The 19,755-nt window shown below is 45.7% G+C and overlaps 1 protein-coding gene across 13 annotated transcripts in view; it reads left to right on the top strand.

The window, feature by feature from the left end:
* Positions 1-19,755, top strand: part of TRAK1 (trafficking kinesin protein 1) — a 182,165-nt gene that overhangs the window by 10,349 nt on the left and 152,061 nt on the right. For 4 of the 13 annotated variants that reach the window (XM_082724831.1, XM_082724830.1, XM_082724850.1 and 1 more), the window contains one exon: positions 1,143-1,243. The exons of the other annotated variants lie outside the window; for them this stretch is intronic. The gene's annotated coding sequence lies outside the window, so the exon portion shown is untranslated. The remainder of the gene's footprint in view (positions 1-1,142; positions 1,244-19,755) is intronic. 13 annotated transcript variants of the gene reach the window in all.

The raw sequence follows: 19,755 nt of genomic DNA, 5'->3' as shown, positions 1-19,755 counted from the left end.
GGATTTTGTTGCACTTTTTTTGTGACCCTTGTATGTGTAACTTGAAGGTTTTCAGCTTGTGTTGTTAGAGCTGGGGAATCATGGTGAAATGGGAGGGAATTAGAAGTTGCTAGTTCTAGTAAAGATAACTTCTACTGCCTGTCACAATGGATAAAATAAGCAACGCAGCAGTACTAGCCGCTGGTGAGGGTGTGGAACAGGCGGAAGGAAACCTCACGCACCACATGCAAAGAACAACAACCTGTAGGAAGATTAGTGATAGTTACTCACGCTGACTATCTATATTATGAGCCTGAGATTCACGCCTGGGCGTATATTCAACAAAAACGCGTGCTGCTGCTTAATTAGTAGCAGCTTTGCTCATGTTAGTCCCCAGGTGGAGAAGCCCAAATGTCTATTAACGAGTGACCATGTCAACAAAATCATGGTTTATCCATACAGTGCATTACTGCTCAGCGGTAAAAAGGGATGAGCTATTGATGGACGCAACAAGTAGACGAATGCTGCTAGAAAATGTTGAGCTGAGGAGACCAGACACAAAAGTATATTCCAGAGGATTCCATTCTCAAGAAGTCTAATTGGACAAAACTCCCCTACAATAAGGATCAGGATAGTGGTGGTTACCGACCAGGAGGTATCTGTGCAAGATGGATATGTAAGGCATGCATAAGACAGTGAAAGGTTCCGGCGAATTTGGCAACTGTGAGATTTTAATGTAACATTACGTAAGATAGTTAGCTGTTCCACAGAATTTAACAGTGCCCTGATCTGGGGTTTCCATCCCATTGTCCCCCCCCCCCCCCCCGGAGTCCTTTGGAACATACAATACACACCTCGAACATGGTCCTTAGGGCAGCTGTTGTCCAGTCTTTGGGGTAATTAATGAAGCCTGGGTATTTACTCATTTTTCCTTGATTCATGAAGGGTGTATTGTTATCTTGGTGGCCCAGGGCCAGGCCTAGGGTGATATGATAGAGGCACAGTTTAAGTAATCAAGAGAAATAATATTTTAGTGTGGTATTTCTAAAAAAAAAATGAGCACAGAGAAATCAATGATGAACAAAACGTCAACGTTTGTAATAAAGACAGAATTCATATTACTGATTTTTCGTTTTTCCCGATGCTCGCATATGGCTTGACAGGACACTGTCGTGGGCCGGAAGATGGAGCAGGAGGAGCTTGAGAACCATAGTCTTGGTCTGGATGTCTGACTGACTCAAGAGAGTAAAAGGTGAAAAGGCAGGTTGGTAAAGACTGAACCGCCCTTGATTCTGTTAGTGCTCTTCAGTGTTTTGGGAATGGAAACAACTGTGCTGTGTCTTGGAAAGGATTCTTCTCAGTATAATTTGCCAACCTCCATACTGCGTACTTCCAGACACATCTGTGGGTTTGTATGTTATCAAGCGTGGTTTTTGAAATGTGGCCTCTTGCCTTTTTCTGGTAAGTCCCATGCATCATGTCCATTGGGCTCTTCTTCGTGGTCGGAGGTGTTGCCTGGACTGAGCATGCGCACGCGAGAGAAGTCCCATATTTTTCAGCATCTCTTCCAAATTGCTATGGATACTGTATCAGTGCCAACTGGAGTCTCCTTTCTGTCCCTTTCCGACAGGCTTCCCCTTAGAAGCTGAAATGCTTGCCCTTCCTGATGCTAAGGTATGGATTCTTCAGAGTACTAGAGGACTTTTATAAGTGTACCATATGGGAATTACTTTAAAAAAAGTATGCCAGAGAGGGTTAAAACTTCCAGCCTTGTAAAAGCTCACTTCTTTGTTCACAGCCTTCCCACCCTGCTTGCCCATTTTGCTGTGCATGGTTTTCTCCTAGCAACACGCCGTGTTCAGTGGGAAAGTCAAGCTGGCTGAGAGCCTCCCTGCTACAGACCAGCTTCCCCAGACCGGCACCAGGTCTCCTGGAGGGGCTGGTACCTTGTACCCTGGCGTCAAGGCACAGCTGATGGTGCACTAGCCTTTCATGGGATCTGGCAAAGTTTTTTCATTGGGAGTTCCATTACTTTAATAAAGATGGGGTTATTCAGATCTGTTCTTTCCTCTTGTGTTAGCTTTGGTTAAGTTGTATGTTTCCAGGAGTGGTCTATGTCATTAAAGCTGTTGAATTTCTTGCTGTAACCATTATCTTTTTAATGTCTAGAAGAGTTGTAGTGGTGTTCTCCCTTTTGTTTCTGATCTGTGCCTTTCCAGTTAAGAAGATCTCTGTTCATAGGAACTGCCACATCGGGGTAACTGAGTTCGGCAGAGTGGGTGGGGGTGGTGTTGGGAGAAGGGAATGGGGAAGGCAGTGGAGGAAATAAAGCCTGGGGGAGGGAGGGTGGAGAGGGGGACTGGCTGCTGTTGGCTGCCTTCTCTCTGGGGAGGAGCTGCCGGGGAAGATCGGTCACGTGGGCAGTGAGCTCATTAGGCTGGGGACACCAGCTGTGCTATTATTAGGGCTTTTAAAGTCCATGGCAGATGTTCTTAGGCGGAGTTCCAGCCTTGTTCACTTCCCACATATGGCATAATACAGTACATGGAAAAGGAGTGGCTCGGTAACAGATAGCTTTTCCATGAAACACATCCCTCCTCCCACCCCCACCTCCCTGTCCCGGTGAACTTTTCCCTTCTCTTTCTCTCGCCCTTTGTGGCATTTTCTCTCTGTCGTTCCTTGTCTTTTTCTTTCTCTCACTGTGTTTTCTGTTTTCTTGTCTTTGTCTTTTGTCTTTCTATTTCTCTCTCTGCTGTTTGTTGTCTTTCTCTCCCTCCCTCTCTCTGTTTCTGTCTCTCTCTCCCCATCTTTTCTATTTCTGGGCTGTTACCACTCTTCCCCGCACCCCCCCCCCCACCCCTCCCTCCCTCCTATAACACTTCCTTCTTTTCTCCTTTGAGGCCCTCTTATTTAACCCGGTGGGGAACTAGGGCAGGACAGAGTGGCATGGGAAGAAAGTTTGCCCATTTTAGGTTAAAAGTGAGCCTTGGCGTTTCCTAGAAAGTATAAGGAGTGCAGGTAAGTCTGAGGGTGATGAACACTTGCGATTGTGTGGTCAAGAGCCTGTTTTAAACTGCACAATTAGCTTAACTGCTCTCAGTCATGGGGCGCAGCAGTGATCCTAATGGCTCTGGGGCCATTGTAACCCAGACAGACTGAGGAGCCGGCCAGGGCACTGGTTATCTGTTCATTTTTGCACACAGTGTGTGCATTGTTGGTTTGGCTGATGACCTCTCTTGCCACCATCGCCCTGGGTCCCCACCAATCAACTATTATCAGCAAGCATCTATGTGGTCATTTCCTCACCCCTCATTTTTATAGTAACCCAACCCAGCTTGGAAACACAAGGTAAAATCAGTATCAGAGCTACGTAAATTACTCTTCTGGGAGGACTGAATCGGTATGGGGAATGTGCGGTTATGGGCTGGAACCTCGATGTATATGTTTTAAAGCTCAAAGGGATGCAAGCTTCATTAGAAAAGTTTACTACTGTTTTTTTTCCCAGTGCTGTTGTTTTGAGATATTTACACTAATTTTGTAGCTATGACAAATTGATCCCATTTTAATTTCAAAAATAATGAAATAATACATATATCAGTGTCCTATCTTACTCTAATTTTAAGAAAGTCTCTATAACCTGGGCATTTTTTTCAAAGGAAAATAAATATAACTAAATATAACTATCTTAGAAAAAAATTACTTTTTTTGGATTTTAGAAACCATTTTGTTGTGAAAATGCTTAAAAAAAAAAAAAAAAAAAAAAAGCCCAAGCCCAAAATGTGGAGTGAGATCAGCATGGGAAGAGAGTTATGAACTGGTTACCTAATTATTCTTACTGGTTTCTCTGCCAATTCAGAGATTGGGAAATATAACCAACAATGGCCTTTTTTTCCCACATGTCCCTAACTTTATCTGAAGAAGGGGAATCATAAAGCAGGAAGCCGTTTCCTATGATGGCCACCCCAGCTCTTACAGATCGGTGGAAGCGGGTGCCGTGGCTCCACGCTGTGGGGCAACAAGTGTCCATGCCGAATGTCAGTGTATTCGCTGAGTAGTGTATGCTGATCCCAGAATCGTGGTTGGTTCTGATTTCCTAGGTCTTCAGGAGGTAAGAGTCAGCTTTGGTTGGAGTCAATGCCTTCTCAACAGGATGGGGAACTGGAGGTCTGGTTAGAAGAGTGATTGCAAGTATGTGTGGAGTTGCCTCCCTGGGCCAGGCACTGAGGTGTGACAGTAAACTAGACAGCCCAGGTCTGGGGACAGGTGAAAGAGATATAAACAAGTAGCAGGTGTAAGCTGTAATGCCAGGTGGAGACTGGGGGCGATAGGGAGGGAGGGGTGGCAGAGGGTGGAGTAGCTCTGAAGGCCTCCGTGGGGAGGTTATGGGTGAGCAGAGACCCAACCATGGGGAGAGGGAGATGAGCCTTGGGAAAATGTGGAAGGACAGTGTCCTCTCAGGTAGAGCAAACAGCAAGTGCCCAGGCCTCTGCAGGTAGGCTACTGTGACCTTAATGCGGGACCCACCCCCCTACCCCAGTTCACCTGGGAAAGTGGACAAAGATGAGGGAGGCGACCAGGACAGGCCTGCGTCCCACTGGCCTGCCTGGCTATGGTCAGCAGTTGCAATTTTATTTTGAGTATGATTGGAAGGAAGCCGCTGGAGGATTCTGAGTAGGGGGTGTGACGTGAATGGATTTACTTTGTACAAGGGTTCCCCCGCTGCTGTGTGGACAGCCAGGTAGGGGGAGTAGGGAGAGGGAGAGTGTTCTGTGTTGGTACAGGCTCAGGCAGGGTGGTGGCAGCTCTGGGCCAGGGTGGAGGATGCGCTGTGTGTTGGGGGTAGAGACTCAGGACAGGCCGGAGAGGGATGTGAGGAGCCATGGCAAGGAAGACTCAACGGAGATGCCTTAGATCTCATACATCCTGAATGGAGCTTTTAACACTGGACAGCATTTACATAATTTAAAATTTTGGTGTTAGAAGTCATTTGGTGTCCTTTGTTGGTGAAGTGGTTAGTAGGGACAGCTGGAGGTAAACTTTACCCAACACTTAAAAAAAGAGCAGAGGCATCTTCTCTGAAGCCTGAGGTAAAGGCTGAGAGGAAGGAGAATGCCGCGTTCTTTCATAGCCCGGAAGTCACTCTTCTTGGCAGAAGAGGGAAGAAGGGGAATCTCAAACTTCAACCCAAGGCAAGGAGCATGAAGTAACCGTTGAACAGATTACAAAGAGAGGGAAAGGAATGGTGTGCCTCAGCACATGAGTAACGGTGAGAGCCATAGCGATGTGAATTTTCAATGTTGAAAAAGTTTCTGAAGAGTCTCCAAGCGATTCGGTAGTATTTTCTTTGTGTGTGTTGCCAGTTTGCTTATCTTGTGTCTGGATACAGTGCCCTATTTGGAATTTACTGTTTTAAGAACGCTTCCCATAAAAGAGTGGGGTTGTCTTGCCGATTTCCTCACAGATAGTTTTCCCCCCTGTGAGGATCAGAATTTCAGGAACCAGGAAGATGATAGAAACAGTAAAAGCCAATCCCAGGTTTATCATTATCACTCTTGCTTACCTCATTATCTGAGATGGTGTCCCTCCCCGGAAGGCCTGGCCTTGAAACTTGGCCTGGGCAGAAAATCTGACTCTGCCCCAGCTCCTGGGAAGTGAGAGGATTCCCTTCCTTCACCTGAAGGCTTGAAGGGACTGAGTGAGGAATGCTTAGCAGCCTTCTTTGAGAAGCCTGTGCTGTTGCTTGAGGCCGGGTCAGTCGCTGAGGTTATCGGTCAAGAATCTGGAAGGTGCGTTCTCTTGGGGTCAGTTGCTGAGGTAATTATTGGTCAAGAATCTGGAAGGTGCGTTCTCTTGGGGTCAGTTGCTGAGGTTATCGGTCAAGAATCTGGAAGGTGCGTTCTCTTGGAATCTGAAATATTTAAGGACAGATCTTGCTGCTTTCTGGTTGAGTATGGCAAGAATAATCAACACGAGAGCTGGGCTTACTTGGGATTCCAGTATGTGCAATACTGGAATAAGCATGCCTGCTTATTGCAGAATGTGCTGCCATCTTCCAGGTAGTGGCTCTGGGACTTGGGTTTCCTCTCTGTGCAGTGCAGAGGAGCTGCCCCTCACTCTGTCATGCTGTTTGAGGCCTGGCGAGTCTTTGCCAAGTATGGGGTGAAGCCCCAGGATATTGCTCAAATTCACTTAGCGTGTGTCAGCACCCAACGGCTGCTTTCCAACCTCTGAACGCTTCTCTTCTAGGCCTTTCCACTATGTCTTATTGGCATCTGAATAAATCAATAGGAAGTTACGAAGAACCAGATTAATGCTGACGGCCGTCTTGCCTATTACAAGACTGTTATCCTGTTTTCCTTACTCGTGTCTTCTCTATCACCCCAAGACTGTGGCACCAATATTTTTTAACTCCCCCAAACCAGTGTGGTAGGCTGCTCCCCTCCTTAAAATGAAACTCCATTGTAATTGAATCAAGACACTGGCTGCTTTGTTCGGAAATGTGGGAAGGAAGGGATTTTTCCTGTAGAATACGATCAAGTCAGCTCTTTTAGAAATAGCCATTCTGGGCTCGGGGTGCCTTCAACTATATTTTGATGTGTTTGTTCTGGAACTATTAGCCCATCACATTCTGGGCTCTTTTTAATGGGCTCTGGGTAATTACTGTGGCCTCCCATCTCAGCGAGTACAGTAAGCCATTCAGGAGGATAGCCAGTTGCTTATTAGCTGGCAGCTGGTGGCCCCTGACCCCTCCTCCTTGGAGATGGTGTGAGGCCCAATTAGAGAGCCCTTGGACGGGGCTAAGTGATTGCTGGGGCATAAATAATGCAATCTACCCTGCCTCCCTGTGCATGTGGCGGGGCCGAGCACATTGGATCTTCGGATGCCTGAACCTCATAATCTGGGTCCTGCAGGCTTCGGCTTTGTGACCTTGGGAAGGGTCTCTGCCAGTGAGCCTCTGTGTTTCTATCTGTGGAATAAGACTGTCACAAGATTGTGGGGATTCACTAAGGTGACGTGTAGAACAGTTTGGCTTCTTCTCACTTGTTCAGCAGGCTCTTAGCCTGGAGAGATCTGAGCTCCACTCTTTTGGGGCTGGTGACACTTTGGGATACTGTCCTCTCTTTCCACTCCCAGGTTGTACGCCTCCCATCATGGAAGACCAGGATGTTTGGGTTACGGTCATGTTCCCCTGACCTAGTGCCTCATTCGGGATTCTGATGACTCACCTGTCATGTTGACCATCTCCTCTGCCGTGGTGGCCTCTCCTCCCTTGCCCTTGTCTTAGCCTGGACTGTGTCATCTCCTGAAGTTAACCTGTCCCACCTCTGAAAACCTCAGCATAACTACCCTGCTCTTTGGACTCTAGACTGTCCAGCCCTTCATGCACGTTCCTTGTCCCCTCCAGGTTCCTGGCATCTCCCCTCCACTCCAGCCTACTGTCACCGAGCACCCGTTGTCCTTCCTTTTTGCCACCGGGCGGAACTCTGTGCCTAACCTCCTGGGGGTTGCTGGAGAAGTTCTAGAATCACTTATCACCTAGCATGGTGACCCTGTCAAGCAACTTCAGTTGGGCCACAGGCTTTGCCCAGTTGTATGCAGAAGTTTCTTTAGGTTTCTCTGTCAGTCTTGTGCCCCAGTGACTTATAGACTTTCCAGGTCTTCCCTAAACATTTACCCCTGGCAGTGTGAGCAGGAGCCAACAGACTTGCTGCCTCGCAGCCTTCATGTGTAGACGTTGAGAACCTTTCTTCTGTCCTGTCTCCTGTGACGTGAAGGAGGGACCCTCTTCCTGCCTGAGGCTAATTTGCATCAGCCTGTGGGTCCCATCCTCTCTCACATCCTTAGGAGTGGCACCTGGAATCCCAGTCCTTTTTCTGTCTCTTTAGCCTCATCCTGTCTGTGGACTGTATCCCACATCCCTCTGACATACTTGGTTCTCTCCCCTCTTTCTAGACCCCTGATCTTCCTTGGCCATAGCTCCTTCCTTCCTTCCTTCACTGCCAGTCTCACTGAAACTTCCCCTTCCTCTCTTCCCCTCCTCCCTGGTCCTCTTGCCCTCAGGCACCTGAGCCGATTGTTCCCCTACCAAGAGCTCTGAATTTGGTGCTATAAGTCCAGGGCACACCCAGTCCCATCATTTTTGACCTTTGATAGTACAGGCTACACATTCTGGCATTCCTTCCATGTCGAAAGGCTCTTTTCCCTGGGCTTCTAAAAAGCTGCTCCTTTCTGGCTTCCTTCCCACCTCTGCCGCCGCCCTGCCTCACAGGTTCTTCTGCCCCAGTGCAGTCTTTGCGTGGTGGCGTCCTCCAGCTCTGTCACCTCAGCGGAGCACCCTGCCTTGCACACTGCCCCTCGAAGTGGCCACGCCTGTGGCCTCGTTTGCCATCACTACCCAAATCTTGTTTCCTTGAGCCCTGGACCCATTTACCTGCCTGCTTCCCTGCCTGCCTACCTCACACCTCCATTTAAGGGTGCATGAACATGGCCCACCTCATTACCACCTCCACCACTTTCTCCCACTGCCCCTCACTTCCTCCCTACCAAGAAAGGAGTCTCTACCTGTGAGCCCAGTCACATTGTGGTTATCCTTGTGCTCAGCTGCTCAGGCAGGAACCTGGACCTTTTCCTACCCTCCATTTCTCACTCCTGCCCCTTGCCCTGGGTATTTGCCTCCTAGATCACTCTGAATAGCCTGCTGGCCTTGGCTGCTCTAATATTTTCTCTACTCTGCTGAGGTGACTTTCTGAAGTGTAGATCAGATCCCTTCATTTGCTTGCTTCCAGCCTGTTCAGGAACTCCCCATGGGGCCAAAGAGGCTGCTGCCCCTCTTTCCCTTGCTAAAGCCCTTCAGAGCTTTTCCATTCCCTCGCAGGGCCCTGCTTTCCCTTCTTCCTCCTGGACTTTGCCTGTGCTGTTAACTCTGCCCCCACTCCCTGCACAGCCTGTCCTGGCAGTTTGGCTGACTCTTGCTCACTTTTTAGGTCTGTCCTGAGTTTGGCACAGGAAGACTTTCCTCACCCCAGGTTACCCATCTGTATCAGCAGTTCTCCCGGAGGCCTATCACTGCTGATATTTTTGTCTGTGGCCCCTTTGGAGGTAAAGAACATCCATGAGAGGCTTCAGTGGGACAGTGGAGGGCGTGCAGACATCCGCCCTGGCATGTGGCACTTGACCCAAAGGGCTATTTTCATCTGGATCTTATATGGGGCACAGCATGTTGAGATCATTCTTTGCAATGGGTGGCAGGTTCCATCAGGGCAGGGATTTCTGTCCCATTCATTTCTCTCAAGTCGCAGTACTACCCGAGACAGGCATAGCTCCTGGCACCTAATAGGTGCTCAGTAAATATCAGATCAGATGACTGCAGAGCAAACGTGACCCTTTCGATCTTGTTCAGTTTTCATGATGGCAGATTTAAGTTGCTCTCTGTCAGGATGATGGGGGAGAGGGGGCCATGGATTTGGGAATGGGAGTGGCCCCCTGGAGTGGACTTGTTCTCTGGCCTCTCTTGCACCATTTTGTCACATGTTTGTGAGCCTTTTAAAATCACAAGTTGTAAATCATCACAGCGGTGTAACAGAATTCCTGGGTCATGAGATAGTTGTGGCTGCTCTGACTCATGCCCCAACTGGGGAAAAATGGACATGTTTCTGGTCTGGGGAAGCAGACTCGACTTGGCTCTCCACGTCACCTTCCAGGGAGTGGATGCTCCTTGGAAAGGGACCTGGCCAAGTGCGGGGGTTGGCGCTGGGGTCCCGAGCAGCAGGCACCTACTGTCGTGCAGGAGACACACGGAAGATGCTTTCATACTTTCAGGAACCAAGTAACGAAATGGGTATGGTTCTTTGTCAATCATTTACTGGACAGATATGTGTAGCGGGCCCATTTTGTGCCCATTTTCTTAATGATCTTATTCGTTGGTTTTGGGGTTTTATTTCCAGCCTCCCCGAGGGAGAATGGAAGCTGCTGGAGGTTGGGAACCTCATCTGTGGGGCTCACTGGGGGTGCCCAGGGCTCAGCACAGTGCCTGGCAGAGTGCTTCTGCTGAAGGCATGGCGGGCAGGGGGTGGGGGATGGTGGACAGGTGTGCAGTCCCTGCCCCCTAGAGTTTAGAGTCTGGTGGTGTAGACAGACATTAATGACGTTTCAGAAGGAAATGTAGTGTTGTAGCAGTGACTGAGAAGCTGCTGGGTTCAATGGATGATCACAGGAGCTTTTTGGCTTGGGGAGTTTGGGAAGGGTCCCCAGAGGTAAAGGAAAGGTGCTCAGCTCAAGAGAAGGGCAGGGCCGTTCAGATGGAGGGAGCAGCATGACCCATGTTGGGAAATCATGTTAGAGGACCCTCTTTTCTGTGTCTATCAGTGGACTCTAACACCTGCCTCTCCTTTCTCAGAACAACAGGTAACGTTTAATGGATATTTACATGGATTACAACGTTTTAACCTCCCAGTGATTTCGTGGAGATGGGACTGGCCAACCTTTGGAATTTAAGTAGCTGGTCCGTATTGAGGGGTTCGAGTCCAGGCATCTTTACTCATATCCCTGCTTCTCCTGCTTCCAGAGGCAAGCTGTGTGAAGGGTGTGAAGTCCTGGCTTCCTGAGAGCTGTCTTGCAGGGTCACTGCAGGACCTTGTACACATGAAAGACAGGGTTATGGTACTCTTTTCTTTCTTTTTTTTTTTTTTAAAGATTTTTATTTATTTATTTGACAGAGATCACAGGTAGGCAGAGAGGCAGAGAGAGGGGGGGAAGCATGCTCCCCACTGAGCAGAGAGCCCGATGTGGGCTCCATCCCAGGATCCTGGGATCCTGACCTGAGCAGAGGCTGTAATCCACTGAGCTTCCCAGGTGCCCTGGGTTATAGTACTCTTATCACCTTGCCTGACAAGGGTGTGGATTGGAGAGGTCAATCGCTTTTTCTAAGGGGGACACCCAGTGGAGGGCAGGCTGGGATTGGAGGGTGGTAGAGATGTTCACAACCCACTGGGTAACTCTTGAGATCTTTGCAATAGTGTCCCCTCCTAGAGGTGGCGCAAGGGTATTGGGGTAGGGTTAGGAAGGCTGAGCTGCCTTTATACCTGGACCAAAATACCAAGGATAGGTAGTTTTGTTTTGAACAGCCTTGAGGTCCAGTTGACATATCCATTCTGTGTTGTCTTTTCACTTTCTTGATAGTATCATTGGCAACATGAAATTTTTAATTTTGACCAAGCCTAGTGTATCTGTTTTTGGTTCCTTGTGCTTATTGTGTTATAATGAAGAAACTGTTCATTGCCTGACTTAAGGTCCTGAAGTTGCATTCCTATGTTTTCTTCTAAGAGTTTTATAGTTTCAGCTCGTACATTTAGGACTGCGATCCGTTAATTTTTGTGTGCAGCGTGCTTAGGAGTTCAGCTTTGCTGTTTTTGCACGTGGGTATCGTCCCAGTGCCATTTGTTGGAAAGACGGTTCTTTCCACATTGAATTGTCGTGTCGAAAGTCAGTTGTCCATATGTATAAGTGTTTATTTCTGGGTGCTCATTCTGTTCCATTGATCTGTAGCATTATAGCAGTATTACACTGTAATGATTAACCGTAGCTTTGTACTAAATTTTGAAATCAGGCAGTGTGAGTCCTCCAAGATTGCTCTGGCCCTTCTGGATCTTCTACATTTCCACTTGAACTTTAAGATCATCTTTTAATTTCTGCCAAAAAGGCAACTGGGATTTTGATAGGGGTTGCATGGAATCTGTAGATCAATTTTGGGACCATCGCCATCTTAAAATAGTAAGTCTTCCTTAATGTGAAATGTCCTCTCATCTAGTTAGATAGTCCTCACTTCTTTCCACAATGTAGTCTTTTATTTTTTTTTATTTTTTTTTTATTTTTTAAAGATTTTATTTATTTATTTGAAAGACGGAGATCACAAGTAGGCAGAGAGGCAGGCAGAAAGAGAGAGAGAGGGAAGCAGGCTTCCTGCGGAGCAGGGAGCCCGATGCGGGGCTCGATCCCAGGACCCTGAGATCATGACCCGAGCCAAAGGCAGCAGCCCAAACCACTGAGCCACCCAGGCGCACAATGTAGTCTTAAACACTTCTTTTGTTAAATTTGTCCTTTAGTATTTTATCCTTATTCAGATGTTACTATAAATGTGATAATTTTCCTAATTTCATTTTTAGAATGTTCCTTACCAGTGTATGGAAGTACAACTGATTTTTGTATATTGATGACATATCCTGCAACCTTGCCGAACCTGTTTATGAGTTCCAATAGGTTTTTAGTGGGTCCCTTAGGATTTTTGTGCAAGTAGAAATAGAAACTTTACTTCTGCCTTTTCAGTAATAGTGTTTTTTATTCCATTTTCTTGCCTATCTGCTCTGGCTAGAACCTCCTGTACAGTGTAGAACAGAAGTGGCAAGTGTGGGCATCCTTGCCTTGTTCCTGATTGTAGGGGAAGACATTCATTCTTCCATTAATAAGTGTGGTGTTAGTTGTGGGTCATTCATAGATGCTTTTTACCAGTTTTTTATTTCTAGTTTGTTGAGTGTTTTGCCATGAAAGGGTGTTGGATTTTATCAGATGTTCTTTCATCGTCTATTGAGATGGTCATGTGGTTTTTGTCCTTTATTTTATTAGGATGGCTATCGCAGTAAATGATTTTCAGATCATTACTTCCTTATATTATTTTTCAGGACCTTTATTAAATGAAAATACTTTTGAAATGGAGAACTTCTGAGTAAAAAAATTGCTTCTGTTTACAAATTGTTTTTCACTGAGCTGAAGTTCTTTGTTTTTTGTTTTTTTTCTTTTGGAAAATGAACCCGTGACAGTGATTGCTTCCTAGGATGTGTTCCCAAGAAGAAATGCAGTTCTTTTTTTTTTTTTTTTTTTTTAAAGATTTTATTTATTTATTTGACAGCGGAGAGATCACAAGTAGGCAGAGAGGCAGGCAGAGAGAGAGGAAGGGAAGGAAGCAGGCTCCCTGCCGAGCAGAGAGCCCAATGCGGGACTCGATCCCAGGACCCTGAGATCATGACCTGAGCCAAAGGCAGCGGCTTAACCCACTGAGCCACCTAGGCGCCCCAGAAATGCAGTTCTTAATGCTGATGGCAAACCGGCTGTCCGGCTCTCCAGGGCTGATCATCTCCGGTTGCCCCTGCTAGCTGTGACTGCTGTGGACCCTGACCTGCCACAGTCTAGAAGTGTTACTAATTATACTGATCTCCTTGTCTCATCTTTAGAAAGAATGATGAGCCCAGGTTCTTATTACCAGAGAATGTTGGCCTCCTTTGTAAAGAATACATTAGGAAGGATGCTTATGTGGAATTTGATCCCGGGAGCTCTGCTTTAGTGTTCTTGCTGATCTTGCCTCCCCCTTTTGAGGTAAGGATTAGTGTATCTGCAGCCATTATTGTGGGTTTATGGGCAGCATCTTAGCAACCGTTTCACGGCACTCAGCTGTCTCAGTTTGTTCCTGGTTGTGTCCTCTTTCTCCTGCATTCACTCTTCTCCCTCTCCCCTCCCCCATTCTCCTCTTTTCTTCCCCTGTCCTTCCCCTAACCTCTCCTCTGGTCTCCCCTCCTTGTTCCTCTTCTTTCTATCCCCTCCCCCATTCCCTCTCCTGCAGTCCATCTCCCCTCTCTCCTGCCCCATCTTTTCTCTTTCTAGACCCCTCCCCCTGACCCTTGCCCTCCTGCTTCACCCTTTGTCTTGGGAATCCTTTGTACTTACTGTGACCCCCGGGCCCCCCCTTTCCTCCCCCTAATCCCCCTCTGCCGTGCCAGCAAATCTCTCTGGTTTCTGATGGATGTTGTTTTTGGCTTTTTGCCTGTGGGTTTCTCTAACTTGAGATCCTGTGTCCTGTTTTCTCCACAAAGGTGGGGAGTAAGGGGGACCCGTTTTTCATGGTCACCGACAGGCTCTGTTTTCAGGGTCTAGCTATTTCTGAGCCAGTCCCTGGCATTGCTTATCAGTATCCCTGGTTCTGATTGTGATCTCTTGAGAGTGGCAGAGCTCCTCCCCCACCATTCCTGGGGGACACATATTGGCAGATTTGAAAGAGGACAATGCTGTTGCCTCTAAAAGCTCTTGATGACTTGATGGGCAGCCTTCTTACTGCCCCTTTGGAATGCCTTTGATTAGTGGGAGATGGTGTATTTTACACAAAATGATTGCTGTGGTCGTAGTTTAATACTTTGTAAACATCTGGTTGTGATTCTTTGCCATGATCTGCAGATGTGGGTTGGTTTGGGATGGAAAGGGTCATCTTCTGACCAGTTCTCTTGATCTGCTGGAACCCAGATGTCCTGGCTGCTGGCCTGGATAGAAATTTACCTTTCAGGTTGCTCTGCGTAGGTACTGGGTTGATTTAGATTTTGGACCTTAAAACTGGTGTTGAAAAAAAATTTTTTTAAAGATTTTTATTGATTTATCTGACAGACAGCAAGAGAGGGAACACAGGCAGGGGGAGTGGGAGAGGGAGAAGCCAGCTCCCCACTGCACAGGGAGCCCCATGCAGGACTTGATCCCAGGACCCTGGGATCACGACCTGAGCTGAGGGCAGATGCTTAACTGACTGAGCCACCCAGGTGGCCCTGATGTTGAAATTTTAAAATAATGAATTTTTCTTTTCTTTTCTTTTTTTTTTTTTTAAAGTTCTACTTGGGTGTCTTTCACCCTCCCCACTAACACTTTTCAAGGCTTTCTTTTCCTTTTTTTTAAAGGTCATTTGAATATTGTTTGTATAATGTGGAAGTTTTCTGTCTCAGAGAGGACAAGTTTCCTAGAAAGTAGTCAATAAATTGGATTTGCCAGTCCAAGTTTCATCTTGCTGTGCCAAGAGGCTGGGCTCTAGTCTGTGCCACCTGCCTGCTGTGTGGGCTGTTGCTCCTACTCCTAGAGTTGCAGTCTCTTCCTCAGTAGGGCTGAGATGGGGTGCCTTGTTCGAGGGATGGTGAAGGTAAGGGGGGTGTGCTGTAGTTTAAGTGCTTATTACTAAACACCGTCAATGTGTTATTATGATTTTTTAGTTACAGAGGTCAGTCCCTGAAACAGCCTTGAGCCGGTTGCCCATTTTCTTTATTTTTCTTTCCTGTTCTGTTTTTCACTTGAATTACATGATTCCTCTGGATTTTTTAAGTTAGCCTGGACTAAGAAATTAGAGCTGTAAAACCAATTTACTTGAAGAAATAAAATCTTTAGCAGCTAATGCCTGTGTGTTTCTTAAAAAAAAATTTTTTTTTTTTAAAAAATTTTAAAAGATGTGGCCATTCTGAAATGGGATGGTTTAAAATTCTCAGAGCAGGAACCTGTTGCTGCTATAAACTGTTCGTGAGGACACATTTTATAGTGTATTACATCTCTATATAAATGTATACCTTTTCTTTTTATAACCTTATTTGGAAGCTGGACTCCTACCTTTATTTAAAGGCACCTTACTGTGGGGACTGTTTCAGAGTTGAGTTTTAAAGGTGGAATAACTTCCTTTTTCATTGAAACATGGCCTGAGGGGCCCCTGGGTGTCTCAGTGGGTTAAGCCTCTGCCTTCGTCTCAGGTCCCGATTCCAGGGTCCTGGGATCGAGCCCCGCGTTGGGCTCTCTGCTCAGCGCAGAGCCCACCTCCCCCTCTCTCTGGCTGCCTCTCTGCTTACTTGTGATCTCTCTGTCAAATAAATAAATAAAATCTTAAATAAAAAGAAAGGTAAACATGGACTGAATGCTCTCTGTGAGGTGGGGTAACTGTGGAACCAATCCTTTGCCTCAGGCTCACACTCAAAACTGGGTCCCCTGAACTCTTGGTTCACTGCATGGTTGGGGCACCAGACTCTGGCCTTCAGTTGTCCTGTGATCCTGAGGCCACGCCATCTGGCTTCCTCCCTGAACCAAGACTCCTTCACCTGGGATGGTTAGAAATCAGGCCATTGTGTTCAAGTAAACCAAAAGCCTTCATAGTGTACTCTTTGTTCAGAGGTACTTTGGAATCAAACCCATTCCCCTGGGCTGCTGTTCCAATTGCCCATAACATACAAAGGTAACATACAGATCTGTATATTTAAGCTTTTTGGGTTACATGAATTTTAGATGATTGAATGATTCAGTACATCCTATGAGTGGGAGTCCCTATGCCTGCAGGTCTCTGAGCCTGCCGAGAATTGCTATCTTTCCATGTGAACCTCCCTCCTCTCCCAGACCAGTATCAGTCTTAGTAATATGTGTGTCCTGGGGTAGTGGTCCCCGAACTGAATGGCAAACCCCACGAAAACCAGGGACTTATAGGGTAGCAGATCCTAGATTCGGAAATGGAAGCTTTGCCTTGATAAATGTGGTTTGGACTGAGCAACTTTTGCAATTTTCTTTCTTTTTGTGGATTCAAATGTACCATAGAGCATACTTGGAAAAAAATCACATACAGTTCTCATGCGGTTCAGGAACTCCCATGAGACCCTTTGCAGGCCATAGCTTGGGAAGGCGGGTAGACTCTACCTGGTGAGAGCAGACGTGGGCTCTGCTGTGTGCCCCTCTGCTGCCTAGCATGGCAGCTCATGTTAGGTCTTCCCCTCTGGAGGAGTCTGTTGGCTCATCCAGCTGCAGGGTTCTCAGGCCCTAGTATCCCACTCCTAGGAAGATGAGTTCAGATGATGTCTGTTGAGTACTTGGAGCCCTTCTGAGAGAGGGAAAATTAATCAATGTGTTTACAGTTAAGCTTGGATTTAGGCTAGAAGACACAGTGTCTGCTAATATTTACAGTACTTGTCTTGGGAGGGAGAAATGTAAACGGTTTCCATTTTCCAATAAGATTAACTCCCAATCCGTAAACTGATCAAGCACGAATGGGTCATAGTTCTGGTGTTCATTGAAGAGTGTTCTCTCCCTGCCCCTTTTTAAAAGATTTATTTATTTGAGAGAAAGAGGGAGAGAGAGAGCCTGCACACATATGCGTGCGTGTGTGCATACAGGAATGGGTTGGGGGCAGAGGGAGAGGGAGAGAGACTCTCATGCAGACCCTCTGCTGAGCATGGATCCGGGTTCAATCCCACGACCCTGACATCATGACCTGAGCCAAAATGGAAAGTCTGCCACTCAACCAACTAAGCCACCCAGGTACCCCTCCTTTTCTTAATGTAAGTGTATGCTTTTTGATTGTCCATTCTGAATATTGTGATTTGCTATTTCCTGAGGGTCCTGAAGTAACTATTTTTTGTTGAATTGGATGGCCTTGGTTTCGTTTATTTTTTAAGGGGCAGTGCAGACTTTGACTGAAATTGGAGGTACTTGTATTTATTTCTTACTAATTAAGAATAACATTTTAGTGCCTAATGTTTAAATTCATTCTTTACATTAAGTGTGGTCAAAAGTATTAGGTTGCCTTTTTTTTTTTTCATATAAACAAAAGTGAAGCAGACTTTAAAATACATGATTATTATATCCCTGAATTATCTTCATATATTCAGTGGCGACAAGAGGGAATGTAAATAGTCCCACACAAGCCAGTCTTTTGGCAGATCTGGAAGATAGAAAAATGGGCTCATTTTAGATTTACTTTTTTCCATTTCTATCCTTCAGTTCTAGTTTTGACATTAATCAGGTGGAAAGAAAAGAAGAAAGCTCTGGAACCCCCAAATTTGAATGATTGCCCATAGATACCTGCAGTTGACTTTTTAAGTTAAAAATTGTGAATCTTTCTTGGCAGTAGCCTTTTCAAGGGTCTGTGATTTAGGATGGAACAGAGATGAAAGCAAGAAAACATTTAAAATAGACCACTCAGAAATACCCAGTGTTGATGCACAGAGAACATCTTGCCACAGAATCTCTTCTGTGTGTGAGATCCACTTGACTTTTTTCTTTTTTAAACAATTTTTATCAAGACAAGCACATGCACATAACTTAAAAAGATGTTTTTTATTATAAAATCAAACAGGTACAGAATACCACACAAAACCATGAATAGCATAATGAATTATTATTAAATACCTTAGATAGTGACAGCTCAGTTTAGGAAGTACAACTTTGTCAGCTTCTGCAGAAGCCCCTCTCACTCTACCTCCAAAAGTAACTGCTGTCCAGACTTTTATCATAATCACTAAGTACCATAATTTATTTTTGTCGATTTTAAAAAAGATATTATTTATTTACTTGAGAGAGAGTGAGCGAGTGAGCGAGAGCACAAGTCAGGGGGAGGGGTAAGAAGAAGCAGACTCCCAGCTGAGCAGGGAGCCTGACATGGGGCTTGATCCCAGGACCCCTAGATCATGACCTGAGCCAAAGACAGATGCTTAACCGACTAAGCCACCGAGGTACCCCCAGAAGCATGCTATGTATTCTAAGTCTCTTAATATACAGATTTTTTTCTTCCTTTACTTCCTCTTCCTCATGGTTTATTGAATAACCCAGGCCATTGGACTGGCAGAGTTGACCACAGCTCTGAAATGACCTGGCTTGTGTGTACAGTCACAGGGCAGTTCAGTGTGGTCCTCAGTCCATTGTATTTCCTGCTTATCTCATGTACATGGTTTCTTTTTTTTTTTTTTTTAAGATTTTATTTATTTATTTGACAGAGAGAGATCACAAGTAGATGGAGAGGCAGGCAGAGAGAGAGAGAGGGAAGCAGGCTCCCTGCTGAGCAGAGAGCCCGATGCGGGACTCGATCCCAGGACCCTGAGATCATGACCTGAGCCGAAGGCAGCGGCTTAACCCACTGAGCCACCCAGGCGCCCCATGTACATGGTTTCTAAAAAGTCTAATAACACTAAGGGACCAGTGAAAAACAACTGTATTTTCCATATTCGACCTGTACACCTCTCCCTCTTATTACAAGTTCTGAGGTTTTTCTTCTCATCTTCGCTTTTATAGTTCTAAATTATCCTGGTTTACTTTATTCTCATGCTTGATTGGTAGTTGGATTGGGTATAGAATTCTTGGTTGTGGTAACTTCCTCTCAGAATTCCGAGGGCCATGCTCCCTGTCTTTGACCCTTCAGTGTTGCTGTTAGGAAGTCTGTGACCAACCTGATTCCTGATCCTTTGCATGTCACTCAATTTTTTAGAAGCTTGTGACATTTAAAGATCATGTGTAGGGTGTTTGTGATTCATTACTCTGGGTATTCAGTGGGTCATCCTCATCTAGAAATGTATGCTCTTCAGTTCTAGGAGACACAGTTTTTATGCATAAAGAAATATTTATGTGATATATGCATAGATGTAATTATGTATAAATCCATAATATAATCATGCATATAATTTTTGTAAAATCTTTATATAATTTTTTGATAATTTCTTCCTGTTATCCCCCCCAGCGCCTCCCCCCCTTTTTTCCATTCTGGAGCTCCTTTTATTGATTGTTGTACCCCTGGGATTGGCTCCCTCTTTATCTTACCTATTTTTCTCTATTATTAATTCTTATTCTTTTTGGGGGGAGATTTCCTCAGCTTTATTCTTGGTTCTTTAATTTATTTCTGCTATAAGCTAATTTCTGGTATTAAATTGTGAATGCTCACTTTTATTCTCTGAGTGTACCTCCTCCCTTTTTTTTTTTTTAGAATAGTGTCCTATTCTCATTTTGTGGGGGACAGTGTCTTCTCTTTCTGAAAGCATTAATGATAATATTTTGAAATTTGCTTCTGTTCCCTGCATTGTCCCTGTTTCCTTTGAATTCCTTTTCCCGTTTGCTTTGGTCTCTGTCTACAGGTTAGAGGCTTTTCTCAAATGTCTGGTGGTCTTTTGTTGTCCTTATTACATTTGGAGTTGTATATGGAGAGTGGGGCTTGTGGAATAAGTATTATGAGTATGATAAATGTTA

This window comes from Mustela nivalis (genome assembly GCF_964662115.1).
Source record: "Mustela nivalis genome assembly, chromosome: 1".
Taxonomy (NCBI): Eukaryota; Metazoa; Chordata; class Mammalia; order Carnivora; family Mustelidae; genus Mustela; species Mustela nivalis.
Note: the sequence above shows the minus strand (reverse complement) of the source record. Positions and strands in the feature narration are given on the sequence as shown.